This window comes from Passer montanus, unplaced genomic scaffold (assembly GCF_014805655.1).
Source record: "Passer montanus isolate IOZ18808 unplaced genomic scaffold, ASM1480565v1 scaffold149, whole genome shotgun sequence".
Lineage (NCBI taxonomy): Eukaryota > Metazoa > Chordata > Aves > Passeriformes > Passeridae > Passer > Passer montanus.
Window position 1 is genome coordinate 176,175 of NW_024361940.1, and position 27,818 is coordinate 203,992.

The 27,818-nt window shown below is 43.1% G+C and overlaps 1 protein-coding gene across 9 annotated transcripts in view; it reads left to right on the forward strand.

Annotated features, from left to right (window-relative positions):
- PAK1 (p21 (RAC1) activated kinase 1) overlaps window positions 1-27,818 on the forward strand; it is a 102,436-nt gene that overhangs the window by 13,333 nt on the left and 61,285 nt on the right. Inside the window, exon 1 of one of the 9 annotated variants that reach the window (XM_039701070.1) lies at window positions 12,690-13,215. The exons of 1 other annotated variant lie outside the window; for it this stretch is intronic. The gene's annotated coding sequence lies outside the window, so the exon portion shown is untranslated. Of the gene's footprint in view, window positions 1-12,689; window positions 13,216-13,385; window positions 13,501-14,928; window positions 14,998-23,290; window positions 23,359-27,818 lie in introns of those variants that run through there. 7 more of the 9 variants (XM_039701071.1, XM_039701075.1, XM_039701068.1 and 4 more) reach the window with 7 other exon arrangements.

A 27,818-nucleotide genomic window follows, 5' to 3' on the forward strand; every position in this document is an offset into this window, starting at 1 on the left:
ACTGATTTTTGAAAAGGAAAATGGGGTCTTTTGGGACTTCAGTGAAGTAGTTGGTGTGTTGCCACAAAGATAACTGAGCTAACAGGTGAAAGTGAGGATTAGGGCAAGAAGGGTGACATAACAGGTGAGGTCAAAGTTTCCTACTTATTTGGGATTTTGCATGATTGCATCCCGTGAGCCCATTAAACTGGTTGGTTTGTGCCATATTGTCTATGTTAAACTAACAGGTCATGACGGAAAGACTCATGGAAAATATGAAGGTAAACAGTGAAAGGAGCCAATCCCACTCTGGTTTTGCCAAGCTCTCTGGGTTGACAACTAGCAGCAGGGTGTTGTCACTGCATGTGTGTAGGCTGTGCATGGGGTTTTTTGGCTTATTTGGATGTGTAAAATTGTCTGTGACTATGTGCTTGACATGGTCTACTGGTAAGTCCTGGGCAAATGCAAATTCTGCTCTGTATACTGTCTGTAAACCTACAAAACATCTTTTTTTCTACTATTTTATAAAGTAGACTGAGACTTAAATAACTGGTTTTGGAAGTAGTTTGCTGAGTGGACTTGAAAAGGAAATCTCTAACTCGTCACTCCATACAAAGCAATAATTTCAGCTGTGTTTCTGCTCACTCTGAATACCTTCAAACAATTGCGCTGTTAAAAAAAACCAAACCAAAACAGACCTAGAAGAAGGCTGAAGAAGGGGAACACTTTGGAAGTAGAGAACTTCTTATATAGGTTTTGAGGATTTGGGTTGCTTGCTGAGCTGATTTATTTTTTAAAAGCACTTAAAGTAATACATTTCAGTTTATTTTCCTTTAGTAAGTAAGCCTTGTAACCTGCTGTGTTTGTGATCTTCTCAGTCATCACATTACCTTCCAGGGTTTGAGAAAGAAAACCAGGAAAAAAATATAGGCACTGGCCATCTCTGATTGGAATTTGTTTAATAAAAGCAACCTGCTTACTTCTCTTTCATGTTTCAACACAAATCTTCAGTTCTAGATTTACTTATTAATCCTGAGGACCATCTGCTGAAGGAAATTTAGCTCCTTTGTAGGAAGGAACCACATGCAATTCCTACCTAGGCTAATAAAAGCTTAAGTGGACTTACTAGTGGTTTGAATATAGTAACATATAAGCTGAAGATAATTTTTTTAATAGCTCTAATTTGTATATGTACATGGTGCAGGACAAAACAGAGGCAATGAACTCTTGTTTTCCTACTCCCTGGCATAACATAAATTACTATCAAGGATACTGAGCAGAGGAGGATTTGGCCCACTCAGATTATTAGGTTGTTTTCCTGGGTATATTTTCCGTGCCTGTTTGTTACAGAGATTAGTCATGTATCTGCAATGCTGGATGGTTTTCCTCCATTTCTACAAGAGGATGTGCTGCTCCCAGTGGAATTAAATAAATAAGCACAGTAACTCCTGATTTTTGCAGTACCAGTGGGTGGTTTGGATGTCTGTATGTGTCATGCTGGAGCTGTGAGTTCAGGCTTGGCAAATTATTACCGGATCATTTAGGTTGGGAATTATTACTCATAATTAGTTTTATGGTGGTGCCTACAAGCCATGGCCTTGCCATTGTGGGGACTGATAAAAACATCAGAGGGAGGCCTTGATCTTGGTCTGTACAAGACATGATCCAGGTATGATTTTCATGTATGGACATTTAATGGGATTTTAATGACTGTACAGCTTAGGCTGGGTACATGTTTTGTCTGGTTAGTTTTTAAAACTGAAATGCATCAGCCAAAGATTGTGGCATCCCTGGTGACTGTGCAGATTATACACAGGCTAAGAGCAGAAGAAACAGGCTAGCTGTTTCCTGTCTTTTTCTGTTCATGAAGAAAGACAACATAATGAAAAATTAGGATGATTAATAAAACAAGCAGCATTTCCAGCATACCAATTGCTTCTTTGTGGTTGAGCATGATGGCACCATCCTTATCTTAAATTTTATTATGGAGGCTACAGTGCTATTCTTGTGGATTTTTTGTAGTTCTTCTTGCCAAAGGAAAGCATGGGAGAAAGCATCCCTGTGCTTGAGGGAGTTCCAGCCTGATGAATAGCAGATGATATCTGGTGCTACCTGGTACCCCATTGCTCCAGATACACCACTCTGCCCTGCCCAAGGGCATTCAGTGCAGCTGGAGATGCTGCAGCTCCTAGAGAGAAACTTCTTTGATCCATTTGAACAAGAAAATGTAAGCAGCATCCCACAGAAATTATCTTTCTGCAAATGCAACTTACTGAATTTGTTTATTCTGGTGGCATTCTCTGGCAGGAATATCTAAGGATCAAAATATTAATTTTGAAGCATTATTTTATTGGAATTTAGGTGTATAAGTTCAAAAGCATTGTCCTTCAAAATCACCAGCCCAAATGATTTCTTTCTGGCTGGCAAAGTTTCTTGCTTTCTGAATTTTTCTTGGCAAGCAGTTCAGCTCCTGTGTTGCTCTTAATTCTACCCATGATCCTCAGAGCAGGCATTCCTTTATCTGCATCCACTGAGGGTTATCATCTGAAAGCTGTGCCCCAGGCACACCTGCCTCATAGGGGACAGAACTGACCTAAACACACATCGCAGCACTCACAGTCACATCAGGAAAGTAAATAAATAACCACAGCATTGCAGTTGGGTAGTCAAGATAGCTTGGACCAAGACTAGATGTCCCTTTTCCCTGGGGTGTCGTCTAACCTTTTATGCGTCTTCTTTTTGGCATAGTAATTTCTAAATAGTTTGTTGCACTGTGGCAAAATTCCTGTAGCTATTTTTCTTGTGATTATTTCCTTGGGCACTTTCATGCTTTTTCGCAATTCTACTTTAATCTTCACTTCAGGCACTGCTGGGTACACTCTGGTGATTATTGCTGTGGCAGTTTAAGATGTGGCTGCTCGTTCTGCCCCTCTGGTGTGGGGTACTGCTTCACCTCACAGCTGTCAGAATGAACACGTGCCTGATGACAAAACCAAACCTGTAGAAAATAGATAAAGATGCATCTGAATTAAGACACTTGTTTTTGGAGAGAAGCAGGCAAAATGCAGGCACACACTTCCTTCTGCTGACTTTGGTGGAGGGATGAGTGCACCCTCAGCAAGTCTGCAGATGACAGAAAGATGTGTGGTGCAGCTGATGTGCTTGGAAGATGGGATGGCATCCAGAGGGACCTGGACAAGCTTGAGAAGTGGATCTGTGGGAGCTTCATGAGGTTAAAAAGGCTAAGTACAAGATTGTTCATGTGAATTGGGCAGCTCCTGGTATCAGTACAGACTGGAGAATGAATGGATTGATTGAAGCCCTGAGAAAAAGACTTGGGAGTGCTGTTGGATGAGAGGCTGGACATACCCGACAATAGTCACAGCCCAGCTGTGTCCTGGGCTGTATACTGCAGGCAGCAGGGCAACGGAAGGGATTCTGCCCCTCTGCTCTTGTGAAACCCCACTTGGAATATTGAATCCAGCTCTGGGGTCTTCAGCATGGAGGGGGGACATGGATCTGAGTAGTGCTGCAAAAATTATCAGGAGGCTGGCACACCTCTGCTGTGGAGACAGGCTGAGAGAGTTGGGGTTGTTCAGCCTGGAGGAGAGAAGGCTCTGGGAAGACCTTCCAGTCTCCTGGAGGGGCACCTTCCAGTGCCTAAAGGGCTGGAGAGGGACTTTTGACAAGGGCATGAAGTCAGAGGACAAGAGAAAATGGCTTTAAACTGAAAGAGGGTACATTTAGATTAGACACCAGGAAGAAATTCTTCTGTGTGAGGGTGGTGAGGCACCGTCACATATTTCCCAGGAAGCTGTGGCTGCCCCATTCCTGGAAGTGTTCGAAGCCAGGTTGTATGGGGCTTTGAGCAACTTGGCCTAGTAGAAGATGTCCCTGCCCATGGTAGGGGGGCTGGAACAAGATGAACTTTAAGGTCTTCCTAAACTTCCAAGTCAAACCATTCTATGATTCTATGGGAGCTCCAGCCTGAGGTACCAGCTAACAGCTGCAGAATGGAAATGTCTTAGACTGATGCAGCTGTTGCTAAGTGACTGAGCCAAATATAGCATTTTAGTTTAGCATTTCAATTTAGCACATTTCACACATTAATATAGCATACAGGTGATAATTTTTTGTGTTAGCTATAAATATGTTTATGTTAATTTTTTTCACTTTGCATTTGAGACTGTCTAGCAATAATGACAGGAAATAAATTGAAAATTAATTTGTCTGGTTTCACCATTTTTTCTTAGCTGATCCTGTAGTATGGTTTGCATCTTGCCTTCTGATTCCTTAATTGCAGTTTGCACTGGAGAAAACCATCTAATACTTGAATTGCAAGCTAGCCTCAGTTAGAAGCAAATTACATAATTATTTGGGAAACCAATCAGGAAGCATTCAAATCTTCCTTGGTGACGTGCCTCCTTTAGTTGTACAGCTTGCTTCCTTTTGGATGGCAGACGTCAGTGTTAAGATTAGCTTGGCACTGTGAAAGTGCTTACTTGGCGTTTCATCACCAGAGCGAGCACTGCTGGATTTGTGATGCTGCTCCTTTGCCAACATCCAACGGGTTTAGGCACAGCAGCCCTCACATGTTCCTGCTGAAACCTGGTCGGCTCTGAAACAGCGTGTTAGAACAAGAGCCAACAGTTTGATGCACAGCTGAGAACTCAGAGACTGATAGAGATACCTTGCAACTGGATACCCATGAGAATTAAAGAGCTGAACTGAAAGAGATTAGGCAGCTCTTTGTACATTCTCCCCTTCGAAGCGTAAAGAACTGAGAGCTTCATTGTTTTGTAACCACTTGTAAACTAAAGGGGAAAAAGAATTACTTCAGCACTGGCTTCTTGAATATGGGTTGATGGAAACTGCTCTTCCCAGAAATCTAGCCACACAGGCAAAATAAGAAATCCTCAATGCACAGATTTCACAACAGAGCATTGTCCATCCTGACGCTTAAATGTTCCCAAACCTGGTTTCCCTTCAGCAAGTAGCTTTGCCCTCCTGTTTCAAACACAATCTGCATACATCACAGTTGGCTCACTTTCTGCACTGTTTTTTGAAAATAATTTACCTTGGACCTCTAGGCTCTTTTTCTCTAGACAGCCATTTGCAACTTCATCTCTGTGTATGATAAAGGCCACTGTCACCAGAGAATCAGTTTCAGTATCACAGTTTCCTGCAGGGCTGCTCTCTGCAATGCAAAGCCTGTGGACAGAGGCTACCAATTGCAAATGGCAATATTAAATGTTTCTTCCCTATAGTTCACCTGCCTGCTGAAGGTTACTTCTCTGTATGACTGCAGGCCCAGATCCCTTCTGCAAGGTTTATATTTGCTGCAATTGGAAGCTTTCAGAGGCAGCTTAAAGGATTGATTTAGTCTGAGAGCAGAAATGGGAAGTAGGAACTCCTGAATTCAAAAGGCATTATTGCAGTAGTTTTGTTGCAGAGCCTGAAGCTACAGATTGAGCTCTTACCTAATTTTCCCCACCTGCAGTACAATTCCTAGGATGGTTTGGTGATTAATTTATGCTGATGAAGTTAATTGTTTGGTAAGTATATAATAATTAAATGAGAATCTCTGCATATCCTGGAAAATGTGGCAAAAAGAAAGGCAAAATAGCCATCCCTAAAACTGTTAATTAACAAACTGAAACAAGATGGTTAGATTCAGGATAGAAATCTCATCCGAGAATTTATGGCAAATTACAGCCAGTGCAACTTGACATCCCTCTGATTGCAGAGGCAACTTGACAGGAATGTAAAGTTAGATGTTGGTATGTTCCTGAAAGCTCAGTTTTATCCTGGCAGTTTTGCAATACCTGTGTGGTATGCTGAGGCAGCCACTGAAAAAACTCAGGGGATTGTATGTTGTTATTTAGCAGTTCCTGCAGGTATATACAAAGAATCAATGGGAAAGGATTATGCAATAAAATAATTTATTAAGCTTTCCTGTGTCCTGCAGAACAATCCATGACTCATCAGCAATTTGGACAGCATGGAGATGTACATCATATCAAAGGAATTCTGCAGGGCCAGCTCTCTTGGCAGGCTTGTTGTGATCTATATCTCTAGTGTAACTCTGGTTATAGTTGACCAACCAGTATAATTAAATTATCAGTATCACTGTCCTCAGCCAAATTGCCCCTGAGCTTGTATAGCTCCCTCTGTTGGGTTAACTATCAAAGTCACTCTCTACCCTGAAAAATAGATGTTCCATCTCTCTAGCTTTTTGATGAGTTAATAACTTGAACTGTCTTGCTATTTCTATGATATTTTTTCTGCTCCAGGTCACTTCAGATTATGTTGCTGAAGACCTTTACTTTGCACTTTAATAAAATTTCACTGCACTCATCTCAAATTCAATGCAGTTTTCCCAAAACATTTGAAGTCAGCTACTCCATAATCTTTCTGTTATGATGCACTAAAGTCCTCTTGGACACAATGCAAATAGGTAGAAGTGAAGGACAGAGTTTTCACATGTTCAAAGCTTGCTTGTGAGACATCCAAATGCCCAGAGACACCATGTCTGTCAGTGCTCTGCAGTTTTTTGGTTGCTATTCATGTAACCCAGTGAGGCAGAAGAGCAGAGATAAGGGAAAGAACAGGGGAAGATTCCTCTCTGCAGTTTATTCTCCAGGGTTTTATTCAGTCCAGTTTTAAATGGCTCAAGCTACTGAAGTGATTCAAGCTATGACATTTTGGCAGGGTGTGAAACAAAATCTGGCAGAGGTGCTATGACTGAAGGGCTGGTTTTGTACTCTGAAATGTGTGTCAAATCTTTCACTGGCTTCAGTTAAAACAGAATCAGCTCTTCAGAGTAATTCAATTTGAATAAGCTCAGCAAAACCAGCAAAAGAATATACTTTTGTGGTGCCATTATGCTGTTACAATCTCTCTCAGCCTCACCCTCCTCTGTTTACAGTGTCCTCTCATGCAACTAAGATTTTCTGCATAGAAAAATGAGCTGCTTTTGTTAGGTTTTGAGTAATAAATAATTCTGGATTAGTAGTCTCTTGTCTGATGTCTCATTCAGACTGTCTTTTGCATTACCTAGCTATGTTTTTAAGCCCTGACACTGGAAGTGAAAAGTCTCCAGAGGCATTCTGTAAAAAGTCAATAAAGAGAGGAAAAGCTAATTGATTTTAAAATTACCTTTATTATTATTTTCCTTGAATGGTAGCTCATTAAACTTGGGGAGTTCCTAATGAAAGGTAAATTTAGTGCACTCTATTTTTTCCACACTTACGGAGTTGTGTCCCCTTGATGTTATGCTTTCTTTTGTATTTCTCCCCACTTATAGGTAAAAGAAATTTTTTTAAAAAAATAGCATAGTTCAGAATAATTTGTACTGTTTTAAATTTCGGTAGTGTTCTTCTTGCTTTCTTACTGGTTGAGCAGGATTCACTGAGCACAAATGCATAAATCTATTTCTGCCGTGTTCTTCTACATTCTCACAGAGGAGGATTTTGCTCATCATAAACAACAATAAAATGAATGGAAAAGTGATTCTGAGTGTCTGTTATAAAACTATTGTGACTCTGTAAGCTGAATCCTGGAAGGAAAACCTGTCACAGACTTGTCTGTTGGGAAACCTGTCCTAGGCAGCAAATATACATTTTGGGCAGTATTGAGTTATTTTTTTCTGATTTCTTTATATTAAGGAGAGGAAATTAAAGTCATGGTTCTGGGACAGTTCAGAGAACCAGTTCACACCTGAGGACAGTCACCCAAACAGTTCTAAGAGGGATGTGCCACACAATTTCATAGGTCCTTTTACTGGTGGCTGAACGAGAGACAGCAAGCATAGATTGTTCCGTGATTTCTGCAGGTATTTTGTCATTTGGGAGACAGGCTCTCGTGCTTGAAATGTTTTCCTGCCTGCCATTACTATGCTACTTTCCACACTTCCTTCACTGGCAGCAATTCCTTCATGCTCCAAAGGCCCAAGTGAATGAGCAGTGAATGACCTCTCCCTTCCCTCCCCTCCCTCTCAGCAGTGCCCCTCTTGTTCTCCCTGGGTGCCTCATTCTTTGTCTGCTGCTGCCTGTGTTTTGTAAAGCAGAGCTGTTGCCATGATTCTTCACTACAAAAGTGGTGAAGCACGGAATGGGATGCCCAGAGAAGTAGTGGATGCCCCATCCCTTGGAAGTGTTTGAGGCCAGGTTGGAAGGGGCTCTGAGCAACCTGGTATAGTGGAAGGTATCCCTGCCCATGGCAGGGGAGTTGGGACAAAATGGTCTTTAAGGTCCCTTCCCACCCTACTCATTCTAGCATAATTTCCAGTCCAGATGGGACACGGATCCCTCAAGGAGTGTCTAGACTGTATTCACATCCTTGCCTTAGATTGGCTGGCGGGATCAGGGAGGAAAGGGACTTTCAAACTGAGGTGAATGATTAAATGAGGCTGGGAGATGGAAGGAAGGGGAAAGGAGAGGAGGTAGGAATTAGTAGATGTTTCTTGATACAGCTGGAGAAGAATAGGGGCAGACAGGGATAGGTGTTTTTTAGACTGCAGGCAGAGGGAAGTTTGATGTAGGGAACCATAGCTATGACTGCAGTTGGGAGATTGAAAGACAAAATTCTGAACTAAATTCCGGTTTTTGGAGCATATCAGTACTGTTTTTAATATCTGAAAACAGGCTCTTCTGTTATGGCACTCATCTCCACAGATTCTTGCACAGTGTAGGATTTACAATACAAATGGTCAGTCTGTGGTATGAATTCTTATAGCTCCAGTGACTGACCCAGTGTGTTTGAAGTTTATACCTCCACCCACAAAGAGCTTACAGCATTTAAATATGTTTTTACCTAAGATTACCAGTGCCTAGTAATATTTTAGTGCCTAGTAAAACCCAAACTATTAAGATAATTGAGAGAACATACAAAACTTAAGCCAAAGCTGTGATTCTGTACAGCTCCAAAGAAACTCACTGCACAGGGTAAAACTCCCTCCTTGCTTTCAAGCTTGAATTAGCAGCATGCCTCAAAACTCAGATATATGTGCTTAAATTCAGCTGTTAGCTAATGAATCAAAGACTGACCTCACTGTTAAGCCATTGCCCATCTGTATTTTATGACTTTCAGAGATACACTTCCAGGCTGTAGGAAGGCTTCCAGAATCAAACAGTCATTTGTGGCTTCCCTAGTATTCCCTGACTTGCTGACTGCTCACCAAAGCACTGAGTGCTCTTAGCTGTCTCTGTGCAATTTCCTGGCTAAAGGAGATCTGGAATGTAAAAGTGTATTCATCACCAGAGGTTTTGCAAGATTCCAGGACTCCAATGAAGCGGTAAGAGATTATTTAAAATTGGAATGGCATGAAGGTTCTTCTGAGTTTTCAACCAACTATAGGGTAACTTAACCAACAAGAAAGTAACCCATAAAAAGAACCAAATTATTTGGGATTTAAGCATCAAAAAAAAAAAAAAAAAAAAAAAAAAAAAAGAAAAAAGCACCAAGTTGTAATTACTGTTGTAACTGTACCAGACAGATCCTGACCCTTTACTGTGAGCTTCTCAGTACAGAAACAGAGGACTTAGTGGCAAGTGGGAACGTGTACAGTATGATGCCTTAACCATTTATCTGGAATGAAACAACTGCATGGAGTCAAATACTGAGAAATGTTTTTGCATAAGCTGGATTTTTGACTTCAGTGCTAAGATCAAAAAAATGTAACTCAGAGCCAGTTTTGCTAAGATGGTGACCCTGGTTCTTACTCCTGTATTTGAACTTATTCTAGGGCAGAGAAATCATAGCAAACCTTTCTACAGGATGGTGGGAGGTGCTTGTTGATGTTAAATATGCATCAGAGGTAATCTGCTATCTGTATACATTTTGGAAATTATTTTAACTTCTGTTGTGATGGGTATTGCATACCATCTAACACCAGGATATATAAGATAAGAACCAGATGCTACTCTGTGCTACTCAGGTGTTCTGGCCCTTTATTTTTTACTTTGCTTTTCTGGCACTAAAACTCCTTAAAATTTACTGAGGAAATGAAAGATTGTTGTTGTTGTGCTTTTGTGTGTTTGTTTAGCAAAAACATTTGTGCATCATAGATTTGTGTCCAGAAACACATTCCACACTGCTTTAGTGTACTGCATTATCTGGACAAAATGAAAAGGAAATAGTTGTGATTTGAAAGTATTTTACATACATTTTATAGAGCTGTACAAACTTATATGATATGTAGGGCAGTGATGAATCGTAGTTCTGTCTTCTTCTTCACTTCACACCACTATAGCAACATTACTTTGCTGCATTGACTTCTGATTTAGTGGGTGAGAAACCTCCAGGCAGTAGTGTGCTGACCCACCATCACCTTCAGTTTTGCTTGCTGGTGCTTGCTGTTTCTTCATCTTCACAGTATGATATTTAGCTGAGGAACTTTGTAATTTTGTGTTGTATAACTATAGGACTCCATTTTTCTTTTCATCTTTCCTTTCCCTGCTACTAAAATTCAGAGACCTGTAATTAGTTTTCAAGTCATTCATGAACTCTGTTTTCTTCCATGTAGACTGAGTCCAATTTGTCTCTGTTTGCTCGAGCAGATTAAATGAGTGGACAGGTTATTGCAGGGGACTAGGTGGGCACATCCTAACAAGTTAATGTCCCTCAGCTAAGCTCCTGTGATTTCACATGCTCTTGTGTTCCTCCTGCATCGTGTCAGCCAAGGTATTTGGGGATTTGATCTGGGTAAAAATACCTAGGAATACTCCTAGGTAGACCCTTTGATCCCTTCCATTACATAGCTGCACAAATAGCTGTGTTGGCACAGTGCAGGGAGTAGCTCAGGAACAGAGATGCACAGCAGAGTAAGAACGATTGATACTGGTGCTGCTGACAAAGAAGAAATCATCAGGCTGTGCCCCACGGCCATGTACTGCTTGTTCTGCTGTGTGTCTGAAGGGGAGGAAAACGCAGCTCTTATGTGATCACTGTGAAATCGATTGCTCAGCTGAGTTGGTCTTTGAGGCTGGGGTCTGCTGCCAGGCTTCTTCCCACAGAACACAGGAGACCCTTTTGAGGCGTAAGAAATCCCCTTTTTCCTCCATATTGGAAAAGGGCCATCTGACTTGAACCTGAGTGCAAGGCAAGATGGATCCTTTGCCTGAAGACCCCTGAACTCTTAGCTGTAGTGCTTAGAAATGCAAATAAAGAGATTTGCATTTCACTCATTCCTTTCTGAAGTATCAAATTCTGGTTTGCAGTGGTAGCTTTCTTTCCTGTACTTAGGCTGTTCATGGACTGTCTTCCTCCTTTCATTCAGGGGCTTTCTCTGAAATATCCAGCAATAGTTTCAGACAAATGAATCTTGAGCTTTGGGTAAATTCAGAAAACTCTAAGTATTGTAATTCCTGGATATCTCATTAGGATTCCACATTACTACAGAGTAAGAAAACAGCAAAACTTAAGGATTCTTAAGGTTTTGGTGGGATTCCTTGGCAGCAAATATACAAAGGTTCAATCGAAAGAATTTCTCAACTGAGTTAACCTGTGCATTGATTGTTCCCTCTCAGCTGTTTCTTCTCAAGGCTGAACATGCCCAGCTCCCTCAGCCTTTCCTCACAAGAGGGATGCTCCTGTCCCCTCATCATATTTGTAGATCTTTGGGCAAGCACTATAGCTACACAGCCCACTCCAGGAGCTCCATGTTTCTCTTGGACTGAGGAGCCTGGCACTGGTCACAGCACTCCAGATGGAGCTCTCCAGGGCTCAGTAGAGCTCAGTACACATGGTGTGTATGGACCAGGCCTTGGGTCAACCACTGCAATTTCCTGACTTATCCATTCTCCATGTGGTTCAATGAATGTATTTGGTAAAACATCTTGTCAAACAGGCATGTTTATGGAGTATTTTGGGCTGTTCTCTTGTCTGGCTTCAAAATTTATTTTTTAAAAATTGTCAGTGTGCATCCATATTTCTGAAAAGGTTTTGGGATTTCAAGTGAGGCACAAAAAGGAAGTCACTCTTCAGCTCTCAGTTCAGGGCCAAAGGGTAACTCTTGGGTTTTAACTCCAGCTTTGATGGAGCACCCTTTATGGATCCAGGATTTAAACTGAGCTGCATGGCTTTTGCCTCAGTTCATTCCCTCCCCACCACCCCCCTCAGCAGCAATCCTGTATGCTCCCATGTGTCTCTGGGATTCTTGACACAGTCTGATCCTGTCTTTGAAGTGATGGGACTGATACATATTACCCTGAACTACATAAAAACCTTTATGTTGCAACTAGACTAGGGACAGAGGATGCTTGAGGGAGCTCATGCAATCTGCCTGTGTGCATGGATTTGAATCCAATGTTGAGCGTATCCGACAGAGGGAAGTGCTTCCAAGTGCACAATTCCACAGCAGGTTTAGCTGACTGAAATCAGCTCTGTGGCATTCCCACTCTCCCTATCAGTCCCAGACTCGAATTCTCGCTTCCTCCATTTGTTTACTTTTGCGATGTTAATTTTCTGCAGGTTTAGCTCCCGAACAAACTTATCACGGGAACTGATAAGCGTTGGTACAAGGGGGAAGGGCGAGACTGTGGCAGCGCTGTCTTAATCTGTCGTGTGTAGGGGCATGCTGTCTCGGTAAAAGCTTGTCTCCCTTTTGCCTGTATCTGCTTCACTCCAACATTTCCCCTTCGTACCTCTAGAGAGCACGTCCCAAGAACACCTCAGCACGCCCGCGCTCCCTTCTCGAGAGCCCTGCGCTGTACGCGCAGTCAAACCCCTCCTCTTTTTCTCTCCAGGCACAAGCGCGGAGCCGAAAACTCCTGTTAACTAGGGTGACAACTTTCCAGCACGCTGTGGGTCACGGGGAGAGGGGACACCCGGATCCCGGCAATATAAGGTATAGACGCCTCGGCTTGTGCAACACCAGCAGCAGGGCAGAGCTCATTTTATTCTTGCCTTTTTTGGATCTGCACGCACACAGACCTCGGCACAATGGAGCCGGCTCCGCGATAGCGCAGCGCGATAGCAGCAGCACAAGTAAAGTCATCGCAGCGCTGCTCGCCAAGGGTGCAGCTGCGGGCGATCCCCTCCCCGCGTGGCAGCTCCGCTGATGGCGTGATCGCCCAAGACTCCTACGTCCCAAGCAGGCCAGCGCCGCTCCCGCCCTCTGCCCGGCGGAGCTGCGGGGCTCCGGGAGCCGCCGGCAGCCGCAGCACGGCGGAGCACATCCCGCGGCTCCCCGAGGACGCACCGCGCTCCGGGGTCCCGACCTGCTGCGCCGCCAAGGTACCACCCCCTCCCAAAAAAACTTTCCACCGCGGCCACTCGGCTGCGATGCCGCGCCCCGGCCGCCGCCGAGCCAAGCGGGAAGGACCTGCCCCCAGCCCGCAGCCCCTCCCGGCTGCCCACCTTGGCGGCAGGGGGGCTGCGGGGCGGGCCCCCGAGCCAATGGCCGCGGCAAGGCGGGCAGGGCGCGGGGGCGGTGCCGGGCCGACAATAGGGGCGGTGTGGGCAGCGGGGCCGGGTGGGGAGCCGGGCGAGAGCCGGGCAGCACCTTGCGGCGGGCGGAAGGTGAGTCCCGCCGCGCCGGGGAAGGGGATTTCCTGGCTTGTTTTGTAACCGGGAAGTTTGCGCAGGGGTTGAGCGAACGGGTGCGTTCTTCTTCAGCCCTTCTCTTCCCCCCTCCTTTTGAAATTTTCTTTTAGAAGAGAGTACTGACCCTGCCTTCCCCCTCTTGCCTTCCCCCTCCTGTCTCCCCGCTCCTGCCTCCCCGGCCCATTCATTTAACAAAGAGAGTTGTTCTCAGACCCCAGGCTTTGCGAACGGGGAGCCCTTCGGGACCGCATGTTTGCCCCGCAGAGGTTGGGGCTCAGCCCACAGTTTTTGCCAAGCACCCCATCCTGGCTTTGGCTGGAGGGGCGGGCGCTTTGGGCAAACACAAAGAATTAAGGAGCTGGCCCCATGCTGGGCGATGGGGTGATGAAGCCTCGGGCTTTGTGTGGCTGGTGAGGGAGGGATGGAGAGGTAGCTTGTCTTTTAACCCCTCCGCCCGCGTGTGTGTACGAAACCGTGGCTTTTTTGTTAGTAAAGTACTTAAAAGCAAAGCTGAACTTTGGGATCGTGGCATAATTCAGATTAGAGGGAACGTCAGGTGGTCTCTAATCCAGCCTCCTTCAAAGTAGGAGCTTCTGCCTGGGGAGTGGGGAGCAGGGAAGGGACATTGGAGATGGGGGGCACCTCTGGTGGCTCTTGGATGCACCTGGGAGCCCGAAGGAGGAGGCAGCAGCAGCAGGACGAGACTTCGGAGGCAGTAGCGCTCCTGTCTTCTCTGTGCATGGAAATGCCCCAATCCGCAGCTCTCCCATGCCTGCAATCCCTGGTCTTGCTGCTTTTGTTATCCAGAGGGTTTAAAATTCATGATTGTTGGGAATAGCTGGCTGCATCCGTATGTGTGTCACGGTGCATCTGCTCCTGCTGAGCATTACTTGATTCTTATTTCAACATTGCCTCCAGGAGTTTTTTCCTTCAGGAGCAAGATTTATAAATAGGTGTCAAAACCTCGCTCTTGCTTGGGACTGGCTGTAAGGCGTATACTTTATGTGGTGATTATGTATGAGAGATGTATGTGTGTTAGAACAACCATAGAAGCTGTTCAGTTAGCTACTCTTTCCTTTTTCAAAGTGAAAGCAGGTATTGTAGCTGGGCGAAATGGCTGTGTCGGGCACAGACGGAAGAATGTTTGTTTTCTTTGCTCGCAATTACTCTTTGCCCGGTGGCTTACGGATGCCTTTCACGGAGCCACCTCCCCCTCCTCCATACCTGGAGTTTCCCGGTGCTGCGCACATTACCTGGCCAAGCAGGGAGCATCTTCCTGTCTGCTGCTCCAATATCTCTTAGTGTGGGTGTGCTGGTCTTGCTCTGAGCTTTATAGGGTAAGGCTGGAAAAACTCCTCCTTGTGGAACAGTTTGCGTGTGTGTCCACTGGATGCTTGGAGACTGCTTTTCCCCCTGCATTTTTTTGTGGGTAAGTCAGAGAAGTGAAGCTCATCTCTGCGCAGGGAACAGAAGGTATGGTGGGAATTTGAATATGTCTAAATACTGATACTGTTTAACTCTGGATTGCCTGTCTTGTGCCACAGAACAGAATTTGTTCTCAGCTGTACTGTATAACAAAGCTAGTCTTAGACTGGACAATAAACTGCCAGGTGATTTTTTAGCCTTTTTTGAGTCCTGCATCTTTAAATGGGATGATATAACTGCCATTCTTTGATTTGGAAATGAAAGTTAAAAATAAACTTGAAGAGGAAAAATGCCCTTGTAGTGTGATAGCAAGAATGCTTTTACTGGTTTTTGAGGAATACTATGTGCTCTGGGTGTTGCTCAGAAAAAATGAATAGGGAAAAGTGAGGCTTTTTCATGCTTTTCTGTGCATCATGGGCACATAAGAAGAAATATGTGCCAAGTCCAATATAAGTGCCGCAAGTGAAAATATATTGCTTGTCTGTTGTGTTTCTGATTGCCTTGCTTGCACTGGGTTGAAAACTGATGCTAGCTCTCTTTGTTTGAGGGGTCAAAGAACTATTTTATTATCCTTTCCCAGGTCTCTGAAGGGAGACTTTTTCTCTCAGCTTTGATTCCAGTGCAGGAATTTCACCAGTTTGCTGACTAGTATCTTGTCTTTTTATAAATGTGAGCTGCAGTATGGCTTCTTTTCTTCTTTTTCCCTTTTGTGCACCTGTCTCACTTCCTTAGTGTGGGAAGGTTTGTAATTTCAAAAGCTTGTTGCTATGGTCCAATTTCCTTATATGCTTAAGAGTACAGAACAACCTACAGCTGAAATAAACTTTTCTCAGCTGAAAAATACAGAAATGATCCAGGGTTCCACCCTCAAAGTGTTCTGGTTTTACAGTTCATCCTGTCAACAGCGGATTACAGAAGCAAAAAGACTTTGGAAAGAAACTGACCGGTCTTGGTGAGGATATGCAAGACACAGACTGAAACTAGACAACTAAAAATTAGCCATATTTCTTAAAAGCCTAGTCAGCCATTAGCCTTCTGACAGGTGCAAGAATGCCCACTGTTGGCTTTTTACCTCTATGGGAAGGAAAAATGATACTGTGTACCAGAATTGTACTGTCAAAGAGTGTTTTTCTATACTTGGCAATGGGCCGAACTAATTTTCTCAGCCTGATGTCTTGGCTTGTATAGGAATTGAGGACAATGTAAGCATGTTCTGCTTGATGCTGGGGGCTTTCTATTGGAAAAAATAGTCCAGTGTGTGATTTTTCTTATGCACTTGCACAGCTCTTACCTGGGAGGAGCTGCTTTGCACCCCTATTCCCAGAGATGGGAATAGCTAGGTCCATTCCTCTTGGTGGCAGCAGAACTGGGACTGTCAGCCAGTTCTCACTGATGTAGCACAGAAGTCAGTGATTAGTTTTTCCCATCTGAGGTTAAGCACATAATGCTCTTTGGGAATGAATAGGTTAAAAGTACCTGATGCTGCTTGTCCTAATCAGGTGTTTATGCAAACTGAAGTTCAAGTTTGAAATTCCTGCCCTTGGGTGCATTTATGCACAGCATGTGCAGATGTGATGTTGTAGCTGTGAGGGGTAACGCTCAGTGCTCCAGTGGTGATGACTGCTTCTGGCCTTGTGCAGGAAAGGGAGCTGACTGTTGTCCCATCTCACCTCAGGCATATTCTCAGAGCCGTGGATGTCTTTGGGTCCTTCCATGGTCCGTCTTCTTTTGGCACATGACACTGGGGTGCATGTCACAATTTCAGGGCCCTTCATGGGATCCATTTGATGAAAACATGGATGCTCCGAATTAAAACATGGTTGCTCTCAGCTGAACATGTTTCCCCAGGCTCCCAGTATGATCTGCAGAGAGAAGGAGGCCCTTTCAGGATGTGTCTTGTGTCACCCTCCTGTAGGTATTTTTAAAATAGGTCAGAGAGTTGCGCTCTAAAAACGCTGATTCCTCTTGTAGTCTCCCTGGTCTCTGTCTGCCATGTGTTGTGTTGTATATTGGAGCAGCAGAGAGGAGTTTTACCTGCTGCTCTCACTTTGGGGATGCAGGCAGCATTGCTAACAAATCCATCAGCAAAACCACTGTTGTAGTGTGGTTTTCACCCTTCCTCTTCATTTTAGCATTTTTTTGTTGGGATGGGGGAAGAGGAAACAAAACAAAAAAAGCCATCTGAGAAGTGGATTTCCAGGGGAATTTGAAGTAAAAGTCCAAGTATTCAGTTCTGGTTTGTGTACTAATACACTCTTTCAGGCTGGCAATCCAAGTGTTCCGGCTTCCACTTGTACACTATCAATCTCTAGTGTGTAGTCTGAGATGCAGGTTAAACAATAACTTCCCCTCCTTTCCTTCTTGCAGTCTGTACTCTTTGGACCTGCCATATAGCAAGTTTGTTTTACTCTTAAGCTGGTATAACTGCCTAACTCTATTTCTTACTTCCTGTCAAAAGTCAGAAGTGGTGCTGAATTAGGCAAACTTGTATCACCTTAGGTTTAAAGAAAAGAAGAGAAAAAGGTGACTGGTGTAGAGAAAAAGAAAAGTCTTAATTAGTGAAAATTGGGCCAAATCATAAGATTGCAGAAGTAGTAACCAAATGTACTTTCTGGAAAGAAATAATTTCCACCAAGGTAGTCCTTTGTGATCCCAACTACTGTGTGAGAGACAGTGCACAAAATATATTGTGACTACCTTGAAGCATATGACATCCAGCTGCAAACAGTTCCTCGATCTCAGTGGGCCTTCAGCTGTGGGGCTGTGAGGAAGTCAAGTGGAGAGTATGTGCTGCAGGCAGGCGGGGCATAAAGACTTGCGTCATGCCTTTTTTTTTTCTTCTTTTTCCATAAAGTCTGTCCACCTGTAATCTAAAAGGAAAACAGAGGAGGAAAATAATTCTATTCATATTGTGAGTGTTTCAGGAGTGGAGAAGTCTTCCAAGTTTACCTTAAGGCTTTGTTTCCTGCCCTTGTGAGCTTGCTGTGTGTAGTTACATTGTCTTCCCATGGTTTACTGCTGATGGCGCTTGATGACTTTCCAGGTGGCATCAGAGAGAAGGAAAATCAAATACAAAAGGTTAGGAGACAGTTTGTCAGCCTGGCTTGCTAAGGTCACAGCATGGCTTTGAGCTACTTATTCTAAGCATCAGGAGGGCTTTGAACTATTTGTCACCTTTCTTAATGACTGTAGTTGCACACCAGTATTTTAGATGATGCTTCCCTTACAAGCCAAAGCCCATTTCTCAGGGCTGATCTTCTGTTCATGAAGTAAGAGCTGGAGTGAGAAATGTTTTTAATTGAACCAATGACTTGCATAATGTGTTTTATTCCCGATTTGCATGTAGTGTAATGCAAAATGTCTTGTCACTTATTTAGCATAAAGAAATTGCAAAATAGATTATTAGTACCTACATATTCCCAAAAGAACATTCTCTGCTGATCTAAAATAAGAATAGCTTGCTGTCTTAACCCAGTCTCTTCTGAGACTGGGTTAAGAGAAATTGCTGTGGAAAGAGTAGAAAAGTGATTACTTTTGTAAAACCTGTATTTAATTTCCCCAGCTATCTGTAAGTAAACATTATGCAATTTTGCCAACAAGTTCAACTTGAGGGCTTTGTACCAGGATGATTCTGTGATTTGCCTTTAGTAGGTATTTCAAGAATGCCTTATTTCAATCATGCTTTGAGAGGATGGAAGTCACAGCTGAATGTGGAATTCATGTGCTTCCAGAGTTCAGACCTGTTTGGGGTGAAGCAAAAGCTGATTTGCTTCAGTAGCATCAGGGAGGGATATTCCAACCCCTCTTTCCCAATGCTCTGCACACTACTGAAGCTGTTAGATTCATTCAGCTCAAGGCCCTGTGCTTACCTGTGTGAGGTGTTTGAGGCTGTTATGGAGCTCTCTAATGCCAGCATTGTCAAGGTAGAGGAGGGAAAAAATGAGGCCAGGCTGGTAATGTAGCCCCTGCTTTTCTCACTCGTTAAACTGGTCACCTGAGCCTGAACTTCTGTGCCCCTTCACAATAGAAGGTGGATTTGTCAGGTAACAGCTGCAAGACCAGGGAGTGCACAGCACAAAGAGGGATTAGCAGCAAATGGACACATCAAGATTCAAAATGCAATACTGATTAGCTCATTAAAATTAATAAGATGCTCAATTATCAAAGTCCTATTGCATTTTGCAGTTCTTCTGGAAATAGCACAATTTCTATGTAATTTTTCTTTCAGGAATACCTTACACAAGACAAATTTTAATGTCATTTTCCTCTGCAAACCACAGAATGTGTTAACTTTTAATAGAGCCCTAGTTCATCAGTGTTTTATTTAGTAAAACATTGGTTTTGTTAGGGCAACGTTTTTAATAGACTTGAAGATGTAGGCATAGTACAAAAAAAATTCTTTTATTGAGAGTGATCTAAATTAGTGTACAATTGGGCTAATGTTGTTTTAGGTATGGTCAAAAACTAATATTGGGCAGATATTCACATACTGGCCAATTTTAGCAAATCAGACAATTTTGTCTCAACAGCACACAGAGGGGAAAACTCTTTGATTGTGTGGGATTCTTTTTTTTTTTTTTTTTTTTTTGAAAGGTATCTTGAATAAAGGCTTTACTTGAGAGGGTTTGAGCCCCCTGACACAGGACCAATCTTGCTGAAATGAGAAATTGCTCTGGAATACTCAGTTTCCATGCAAGAGAGAAGCTGGAGGAGGATAAAGTCCTAGAACTAAGATCCTGGAATGATTGCTAGGTGGATGGCACTTCTCATGGATGTGGTCATTGCTACTTCTTTTTTTCTACAAAAGTTTGATTGAATTTTTTTGCCACATTGCTCAGGAGAGCTAATTTTCCTGTTTAACCACAAAGTGTTAACCACAAGCTTACAGTTCCCATCCCTGTTTTACCCTGCTGTTGTGACCATCTTCAGTCCCTCTTTGGAATAAGATGTGTGTTCACTTCCAGTGTTCCTGCTTTGGTCTCATGATCACAGGTGATAACGAAAAACTTTGGGAGCTGAACTCAAAGAGAGACTCAGAAATGAAATGGTGATGACACCACATAGTCCTTCATCAAAACCATCCCCTTTCTGATAATCAAAGTCATTGGTAAGGTTCTTTGGTAAAATGTATGCAGTTGTGGGTGTGTGTTAAGGTGTTTGATGCTTTCTGTTAAGCTCCAAGATTCTGGAGATGTAAAAGCTATGCAAAAATATGTGTCATATAAAAAAGACTTCTCCCACTCCTATCTGTAGAGAAAAATGACAGAATTTGATCCAAATGTTCCTTGAACACTTAAATAAAGATTTAAGCACACAGAGGCTTTGGTTTGAGCCTCCAGTTCCTAATTTTGGGTGAGGAAATTATGATATCCACTAACTCTTCACAGTGAGTTACTAGCATTATAACTTAATTCTTCAAAATCACTGAAGTCTTCACTGAGTAGCCTTACAGAAGGCCAGAAAAGTTGTGAGGGAAGGAAGGAGAGGAAACTGCAGCACCAGCAGCAAGTATTGTCTCACAATTATCTTGATCTAATATAAAAATCTGCATTTTACTTTCTGGCTCATCAAATTTCTTATTGTTGCATCAGCCTATATGTCTTGGTAATCAGGTGTCTGGGAAAAATTGCAGTCTCTTACATTTGTGTGTGCTATAAATTCTTCTGTGCAATTTTTACTCCCTTGGTAGCAGAGAGAATGAGTAAAAGGGCTGTACCATATTCACAGCAATCAGCAGGAGTCACATCCACTACCTTGTCACAGCCAAAAGACTCTGCAGAAGTGAGACTGGAAGCACTTTTCCAGGCCTGCTTCAATTCCTTTGCATATATTCCTAAACCAGATTTTAAAGAGTATGAATAAAATTAAAGTGACACTTTATCTGGAGCTGTAACCTCCAATGTCAGATTTGTGTCTCTTGCCATTTCTGGGAGCCCTGACCACAGTACTGAGCTTAATTTGCAGTGTGTATGGGGGAAATAACTTTTGTATTTTTCCTGTTTGGTTTCTTTTCTCTGCTTTCATTCCTTGATCATATCTCTTAAAGCATTGTTTGTTAGTTTGTTTGTTTTCCTTTTGCCTTTCTACAGAAACCTTGTTCATCTCCTGCCTATCTTTACTTTCCCCTGCCACTAAGACTGATGAGAAACAGATTCTTCATTCTTCTGTGATCCTGAAGATACTGGGCAAGAACAGATGAGCAGCAGGGAGGTGAAATATTTTGTCCTCCACCCCACTACAAAGCATCTTGTTTGGGGCTTGGGAGGAGGATGAAGAGTGGATAGTGGAAGAAACCCATTATCTTCCTCTATCAGCCAGGTAGTTTTGGTGATGAATATCTGGGAATATTTAAATCTGTAGATTTCATTAGAAAGGCTGAGAAGGTAAGGGTAGGGCTGGGAATGAGAAAAGCAGGTCTTGATTCAAGAAGAGAAAGCAAACAACTCAAGATTCCTTCAGGGCTCTCCTGCAAGACAGAAAATATGCAACAGTGTATTCCCGTGTCGGCTGTCTTTAGTCGGAGGCAGAGGGTCACAGGTGGTGTTTGGATTGCAGGTTCAGTAAAGGCACATCCTTCCCTTAGAGGAGGCAAAACAGTGTCACTTGTTAGAATTCAAAATCCATCTCTAAATGCCTCAGTGACTTGTCATCGAGTGACTCACTGCACTGTCATAGTAAGGCTACTGTCTTCCACATCCAAGTTATACTTGCTGAAACAGTGTCCTGCCAGCTCATATTAACAGTCCCCCCTCCCAAGCTTGTTTCCAATTGACTCACAGTGAAGAGGGGGTTTGGGGGTGTCAGAGCAGGAGAAGGCTGCGAGGGCAGATCAGAAATCTCACTACCCTGTAGACTTCAGGATGCCAGTTTTTCTTTTGTTCTGCGTGTCTCTGAAACAAGTCCTTGAGTTGCAAAAGAAAAACATTCAGAAGTGATGAGCTGTAAAAAATTGTAAGAATTAAGTCATTTACTTTGTCCAACCAAAAATGTCTTTTCTTGTAGGCAAAGGCTTAGTTTAAAGTTATTTGCTACTTTAGAAAAATGCTAATGTTGAAATGCTTTCAGCTTGATTTCCGTTATCTCCTGCAGCTTGTTAGATGATCATCAAGATATTTTTTAAAAAATTTGTTTAGTTCACATAATAAATTTTATTCTAGGTGACCTTTGTGTTTTTTATAAGAGCCAGTTCTTTCTAACACTAGGTACATCCTGCAGGAGCCCTTCCTGCCTTCTGATCCAATACTTATTCATCCTGGGACCCAGTCCAAATGCCACCAACAGTGTTTGTGTGGGCTTTTTTTTGTTTGTTTCAAAAACATTTCATCACATGATGACATATGGCAGCATTAAATGTGCAGCTTAGGATGTAATGGTCATGAAGATGAAAATAATCTCACCTGAGCAGGAAGTGGCTTTCTGCTTTTTACATCATACCTCCTTTAAATTTAGTATTACAGTGGGTGCATTGTGTTTCTGATGATGCTGCTTTTTGAATCCCACCCTGTTATTTTGGCTCAGTATTGAGGAGCAGTGACTTCAACAAGGTGATCTCATCCAATGTTTGGTGTAGCTGTGTTTGTTTTTGAAGGCTTGAGATCCTGTTCCATCTGCACTTCCTGTAGCTGTAGGAAAATCATCTGAAATCCAAGATGATGAGCATGCCTGATCTCTGTGCTCTGAATCTCCTTTCTCATTAATTCATGTGCTTCCCTTCCATGATGGGGCTCTTGTGAGTGTTTTTTCTTTTTATTGGGGTATTAATGGGGTGAGCAGGGAAAGGGTTCTCTGTAAACATAACTTGTGCTAGTTTCAGCATAAAAACTCTCTCAGTGAAGGCTCTAAATTGCTAATGAATTAACAACAAATTTTGGAGGAGAGTGTGGTTGACTTAAGATTCTTCTCAACTAGCATACGAGAAGCTTGAGCTTTGCTTTTCTTCTCAAAACCAGTTTGCACTCCCCTCCTCCCCCAAACTATAAAGCAAGGATGTGGTCATTGGCAGCTGTTTACCTTTTGATGTGGTCAACTCAAAATTAACATTAAAAGTATAATTCTGAAGTTGAATTTTCTTGGAGACTGAGTGCATGGTGAAAGGACAGGAGGGATCTCTCTCCACCTGCTGGGAGTGTGCTCTTTGCTTGAGTTTCTTGGGAGCTGAGATTGGAGGATGAAGCTTGACACAGCTGAGCTTATTGTGGCACACAGCCATCCAAAGGCAAGGGTGCTTTTCCCTTTCAGCACTTGGCTGTGAGCTGACCTGGCAGGAAACTTTGCAAAGCAGTATGAGTGACTGTAGCTGTGGTGTAGTATTAAAGATCACAGAGCTGCCTGCAGGTCTGAGTGCTGGAAGCAAGGTCTGTGAGACATACATACAGTGAGATCTAGTGGCTCCTCAGAACTGACGCTCAAGTAAGTGCCTTTTTATTCTGCTGTTGTGATACCTGCTGTATACAGCTTTTTAGTTTGCTTATTTTGTTCCTACATCCCTCTGTCCCCAAGCTCTCTGAACCTCTAGCACCTGCCCAGTCAGCTCCTGCAGGACCTGCTTATGCTGCAGAACTGAAAGTCCTTAGTGCAGAATGGATTTTATAGTAACATAGAATTGCTTGGCTTGAAATGACCTTAAAGATCACCTAGTTTCAACCCCCCTGCCATAGGCAAGGAATCTTCTACTAGAGCAGGTTACTCAAAATTCCATCCAGCCTGGTCTGGAACACTTCCAGGGATGGGGCATCCGCAGCTTCTCTGGGCAACCTTTGCCAGTGCCTCGCCACTTTTATAGTAAAGAATTTCTTCCTAATATCAAACCTAAACCCCCCCTCCTTCAGCTTAAGCCCACCCCCCACCTTGCTCTGTCACTCCATGCCCTTGTAACAACTAAGTGTAGCCCCTTCGTGTAGCCTGCATTAGGATTTGGAGGGGGCTTTAAGGTGTCCCTGGAGCCTTTTCTTCTCCAGGCTGAACAGCCCCAACTTTCTCAGCCTTTTGATTTTGACTCTTCTCCAGGTGGTTCTCTGTCTTTAATAAATGTCTTTGTGGGAAAGACCCTGACAAAACATCCTGACTGGATCATGTATTTCTCCCCATCCTATTATTCTGTTGCTCTGAATCCTGCTTTGGTGCCATATAGAGGAATAATTCTTGTAATCCCTACCATGCTGTAGAACTTCTGTGCTTGGCCTAGTGGGTTCATTTGTTAGTGTAGCAGAGCACTTTTGCGATTTTTCCCATCACCTATCTGGATAATGTCTTGTGCTGTGTAAGTGTTCTATGTATTCTTGAGAAGTTTTTCAGAATTGAGAGAATGATTATAAGCTGGGCCCAAACTTCTTCTGGTGTTCAGCTGGAACTATATTTTTATTCTGAGATGGAATTAAGTTGCTAATGCTGCAGCCAGTCTCACAAAATTAAATAAGTCTACTGTTCCCCTTCTGTCTTGTAGTCTTCCACTTCATAGCCAAAGTGCTATAGTGTAGGAGTTGTACAAATGTTTGATGGCTTTTTCATGGAGGTGCTGTGATTCTTTGTCACCTTCTACCTAAACACTGCTAGTAAAGGCTCACAGTGAGCATAAAACAAAACTGTGCTGGAGAAATAATATGCTTAGTTCTGTTATATAGGTGTAAAGGGCAAACAGGGAAGCAGCAGGCAGAGGAGGAGTAGGAAAACACATTTCTGATATAGCATAATGTCATTTTATCTCTGAATACCCTGCAATATATACAGAAAGACTTCAACAACATCTGTGCCTCAGAATTCATAGCCAAGATGAAAACAAAGCTTTCATCTGGCAGGAACTGTGTAGCAGGTATTTGGTAAGATCTGCCTGGCATGAAAGAGCAAAAGCCAAAACTTGTGGAGGGCTTTTTCCTTTTTTTCCTTTTTCTTGTCTTTTCCCCTACCTTGCTTCTTTTTTTTTTCCTTTTTTTTTTCTTCTCCCTAACCAGGAGGCATAACTCTGTCAGTAGCCTGTGTGTTTCAATGGGAACATTCAGGGACTGTCTTAGCAGCACTTGTGAGCCTAACCTTGAGAACAAAAGTAGTGTTTCATGTGGTTACATACTAAAAGATGTGGGTAGGCATCTAGTGGGAATCCAGAAAGCGCGTGGGCGCTTGATTCCCTCAGAAACTGTTGGGATTTGGCACCTAAGATGGTAAAGTACTTAAAAAAAACTCTTAAATATCTTTCTGAAAATTGGGTCTGATGTTGCTAATCAGTGTGAAGGGCGGGGGGATTTTTTCATTGTGATGTAATGGTGGCTTTGATCGTTGTTACTTTCTAGTAGATAAAGAGAAGGAAGTTGAAAGAAAGCAACAGAAGTGACTTTGGGATTGGAGGGATTGACGCAAGAGGAAGATAAAAGCTATATACTTGTGTAGTTTTTATAAAATGAGTGGGAGGGCAGGACAGGACTGCTATGGGCTTCTGAAGGGTATAAATGCCAAGGAATGGAGGGTGTGGAAGAAAGAAACTGAATCTCTACTCTGCAAGTGCTTGTGCAGGCAGGTAGCCTCACACACAGCCTCATTCAAAAGGAGAATTTTCATAGAACCTTGTGAGTGTCACAGAGATGTGCTGCTGAGGAACAGAAACAAAGGGGTGGCAGCAAGGAAGGTACCTGCTTTAGTACTTCAGTCAGGGTAAACCACTAAAATCTGCAGTTGTTTGCACCTCAGACTGCTTGGCATCTATAAATGTCATCACATCACACAAAAGCTGCTTCCTATTTGTGCTGGCCTTCTCAGACAGGAGAAGCTTTAGGAAACTCTGCTTTAGGCCTTTATAGCTCCTGTCCTAAACTTGGATTGTTAGTGCTTGGAGCTCCACCCTGCCTTACAGATGGCTGCCATGGTGACACAGTTTAATCTCACTGATCTCTTGTGGTATCTGAAACTTTCACCAGGAGGGAAAAGCAGGGTTACAGCTGCTCCAGGGCTCAGGTTGGTAGGAGGGGGACAGCAGGTAGGTAAAGCAGTCTGTCTTGGGACTGTTCTTCTGAGATGTTAGGACATCTTTTATTATATCCACTAGGACATAAATATTTATGTCTGAGGCTATAATCCAATAAGATTTGGGTGTCGTGGGGAGTGCTTGATGTCAAAGGCATAAGCAAGCTACTTGAAGATGATAAAGCATTAGCAGAGAATATCGAGTCTTAACTGCTGGAGGTGTTGGATGTGTCAAGTGCATTTTTTGTAGCTAGTAGATTCATAAACTAATTTGAGATAATTACTAAAGGAAAAATTAGACCAAATAGAGAAATGTTAATAAGTCACCAGAGCTGGATGGCATTCAAGAATTCTGAGGAGTTGAATGTGAAACTGCAGAACTGCTGGCCAAGCTTTTTAATTTATCACTACAGACAGCCGCTGTGCCAGAGGACTGGGAGCTGCCAGTGTGATTCCCAACTATAAAAAGGGCTCTAGAGGGGATCCTGGGAACAACACAACAAAGAGTCATGCTACCAGGAATGGAAAGGATCTCTGAATACGTAGAGAAACGTTAACTGTTAATGGGAAAGTCAGTGTGGCTTCTGAAAATGAAAATCCTGTTTCCCAGTTCCATGAAGTTCTGGGGGTGTCAATAAGGAAGGGTTGAAGTGGGTATAAGGTGTTTGGAGGGTTGAAGTGGGTATAAGATATTTGGATTTTCAGAAAACTTCTGTCAACAACTTAAGCTCCTGTAAGTTTGGAGGAAAGGCTTTTTTTATGGTTTGAAAGCCACATGGATAATAGGAAGTAAAAAAATTCACATCTTATGATGGAGAGGGAAACATCACTTCAGCAGCAACCACAAAGGCCACCATCCTCATTGGGAAGGTGATGTATGACACCATTTGGCTTTGGTATCAATGCTCAATGCACCCATATCTTGTGGGTGATGTGAAGTTCTGGTCTCGACATCCCTTGCAGAGCACAGTGGCATTGCAGAAAGGGCAATGAAATGGGCTACCTTCCAAAAAGAAGCTAAAATAGTTGAGACTGTTCCATATAGGAAGAAAGGAAGGAACACAGGTTTAAATCACAAAGTCAGCAGGTAAAGCTAATATGAGCCATGAGCTCTCATGCTTTTACAACCAGGGAACTTTTGATTAAACACAATGGGCTTTGATTTTAAAATAGAAGACCATACTAGTGCAGTGGAGAATTGGTGACTGTAGCCTCAGAATAAGTAGAATCTGGTGACAGGCTTTCAGGCACTCACCTGTGCAGGGCAAATCCCACTTGTACTTTGCAAGACTCTTGCCTTTGCAAGAATCTCTGCATGACCCTTCCTTTCCCCAGGGCTCTCCTGTGCAGTTTTTCATAGGAAGCAATTATCCAGGTGGCTGGCAAGTGTTTGACACTCCCTTGTGTGCACAATGAGATTTTTTTTTTTAATTATAAGTGACTTATTCCTCATAGATGTAATTTTTTTTAATGCTGCCTTGAGCAGGGTGTGCATGTGAACTTTATTTTAATTAAGGGTGAGGAATCTGTTTTACATAACTATATCCCAGATTCTCATGAGAGAGTGAAAACAGCCCTGAGGGATTGATGAAAAGGACAGTGAAATCAGGTTGCCTCACCGATGGGAGGCCTGATTCCAGCCTCTTAAGTTTTCTGTACCTGTGGGACTTGCTCCAAGCTGGTTGACAGCCAGAGGAATTGAACCACTGCAGAGGCACTGCTTCCTCACAGCTTTATTTTGGGCCACTAATTTGTGGTTTCTGGGCAGATGCTGTGGTGGCTGTTGCAGCTCTGCCTGAGGTTGTTGTCCCTGTAGTGGGAGTGGCCAAATGGGATGTGAATCTGCTTCCAAGCCCTTTCAGCCATGTCCTGTTGCTGGTTCAGACAACTTCTGCCGTGGTGCCTGTTGCCAGGGTATT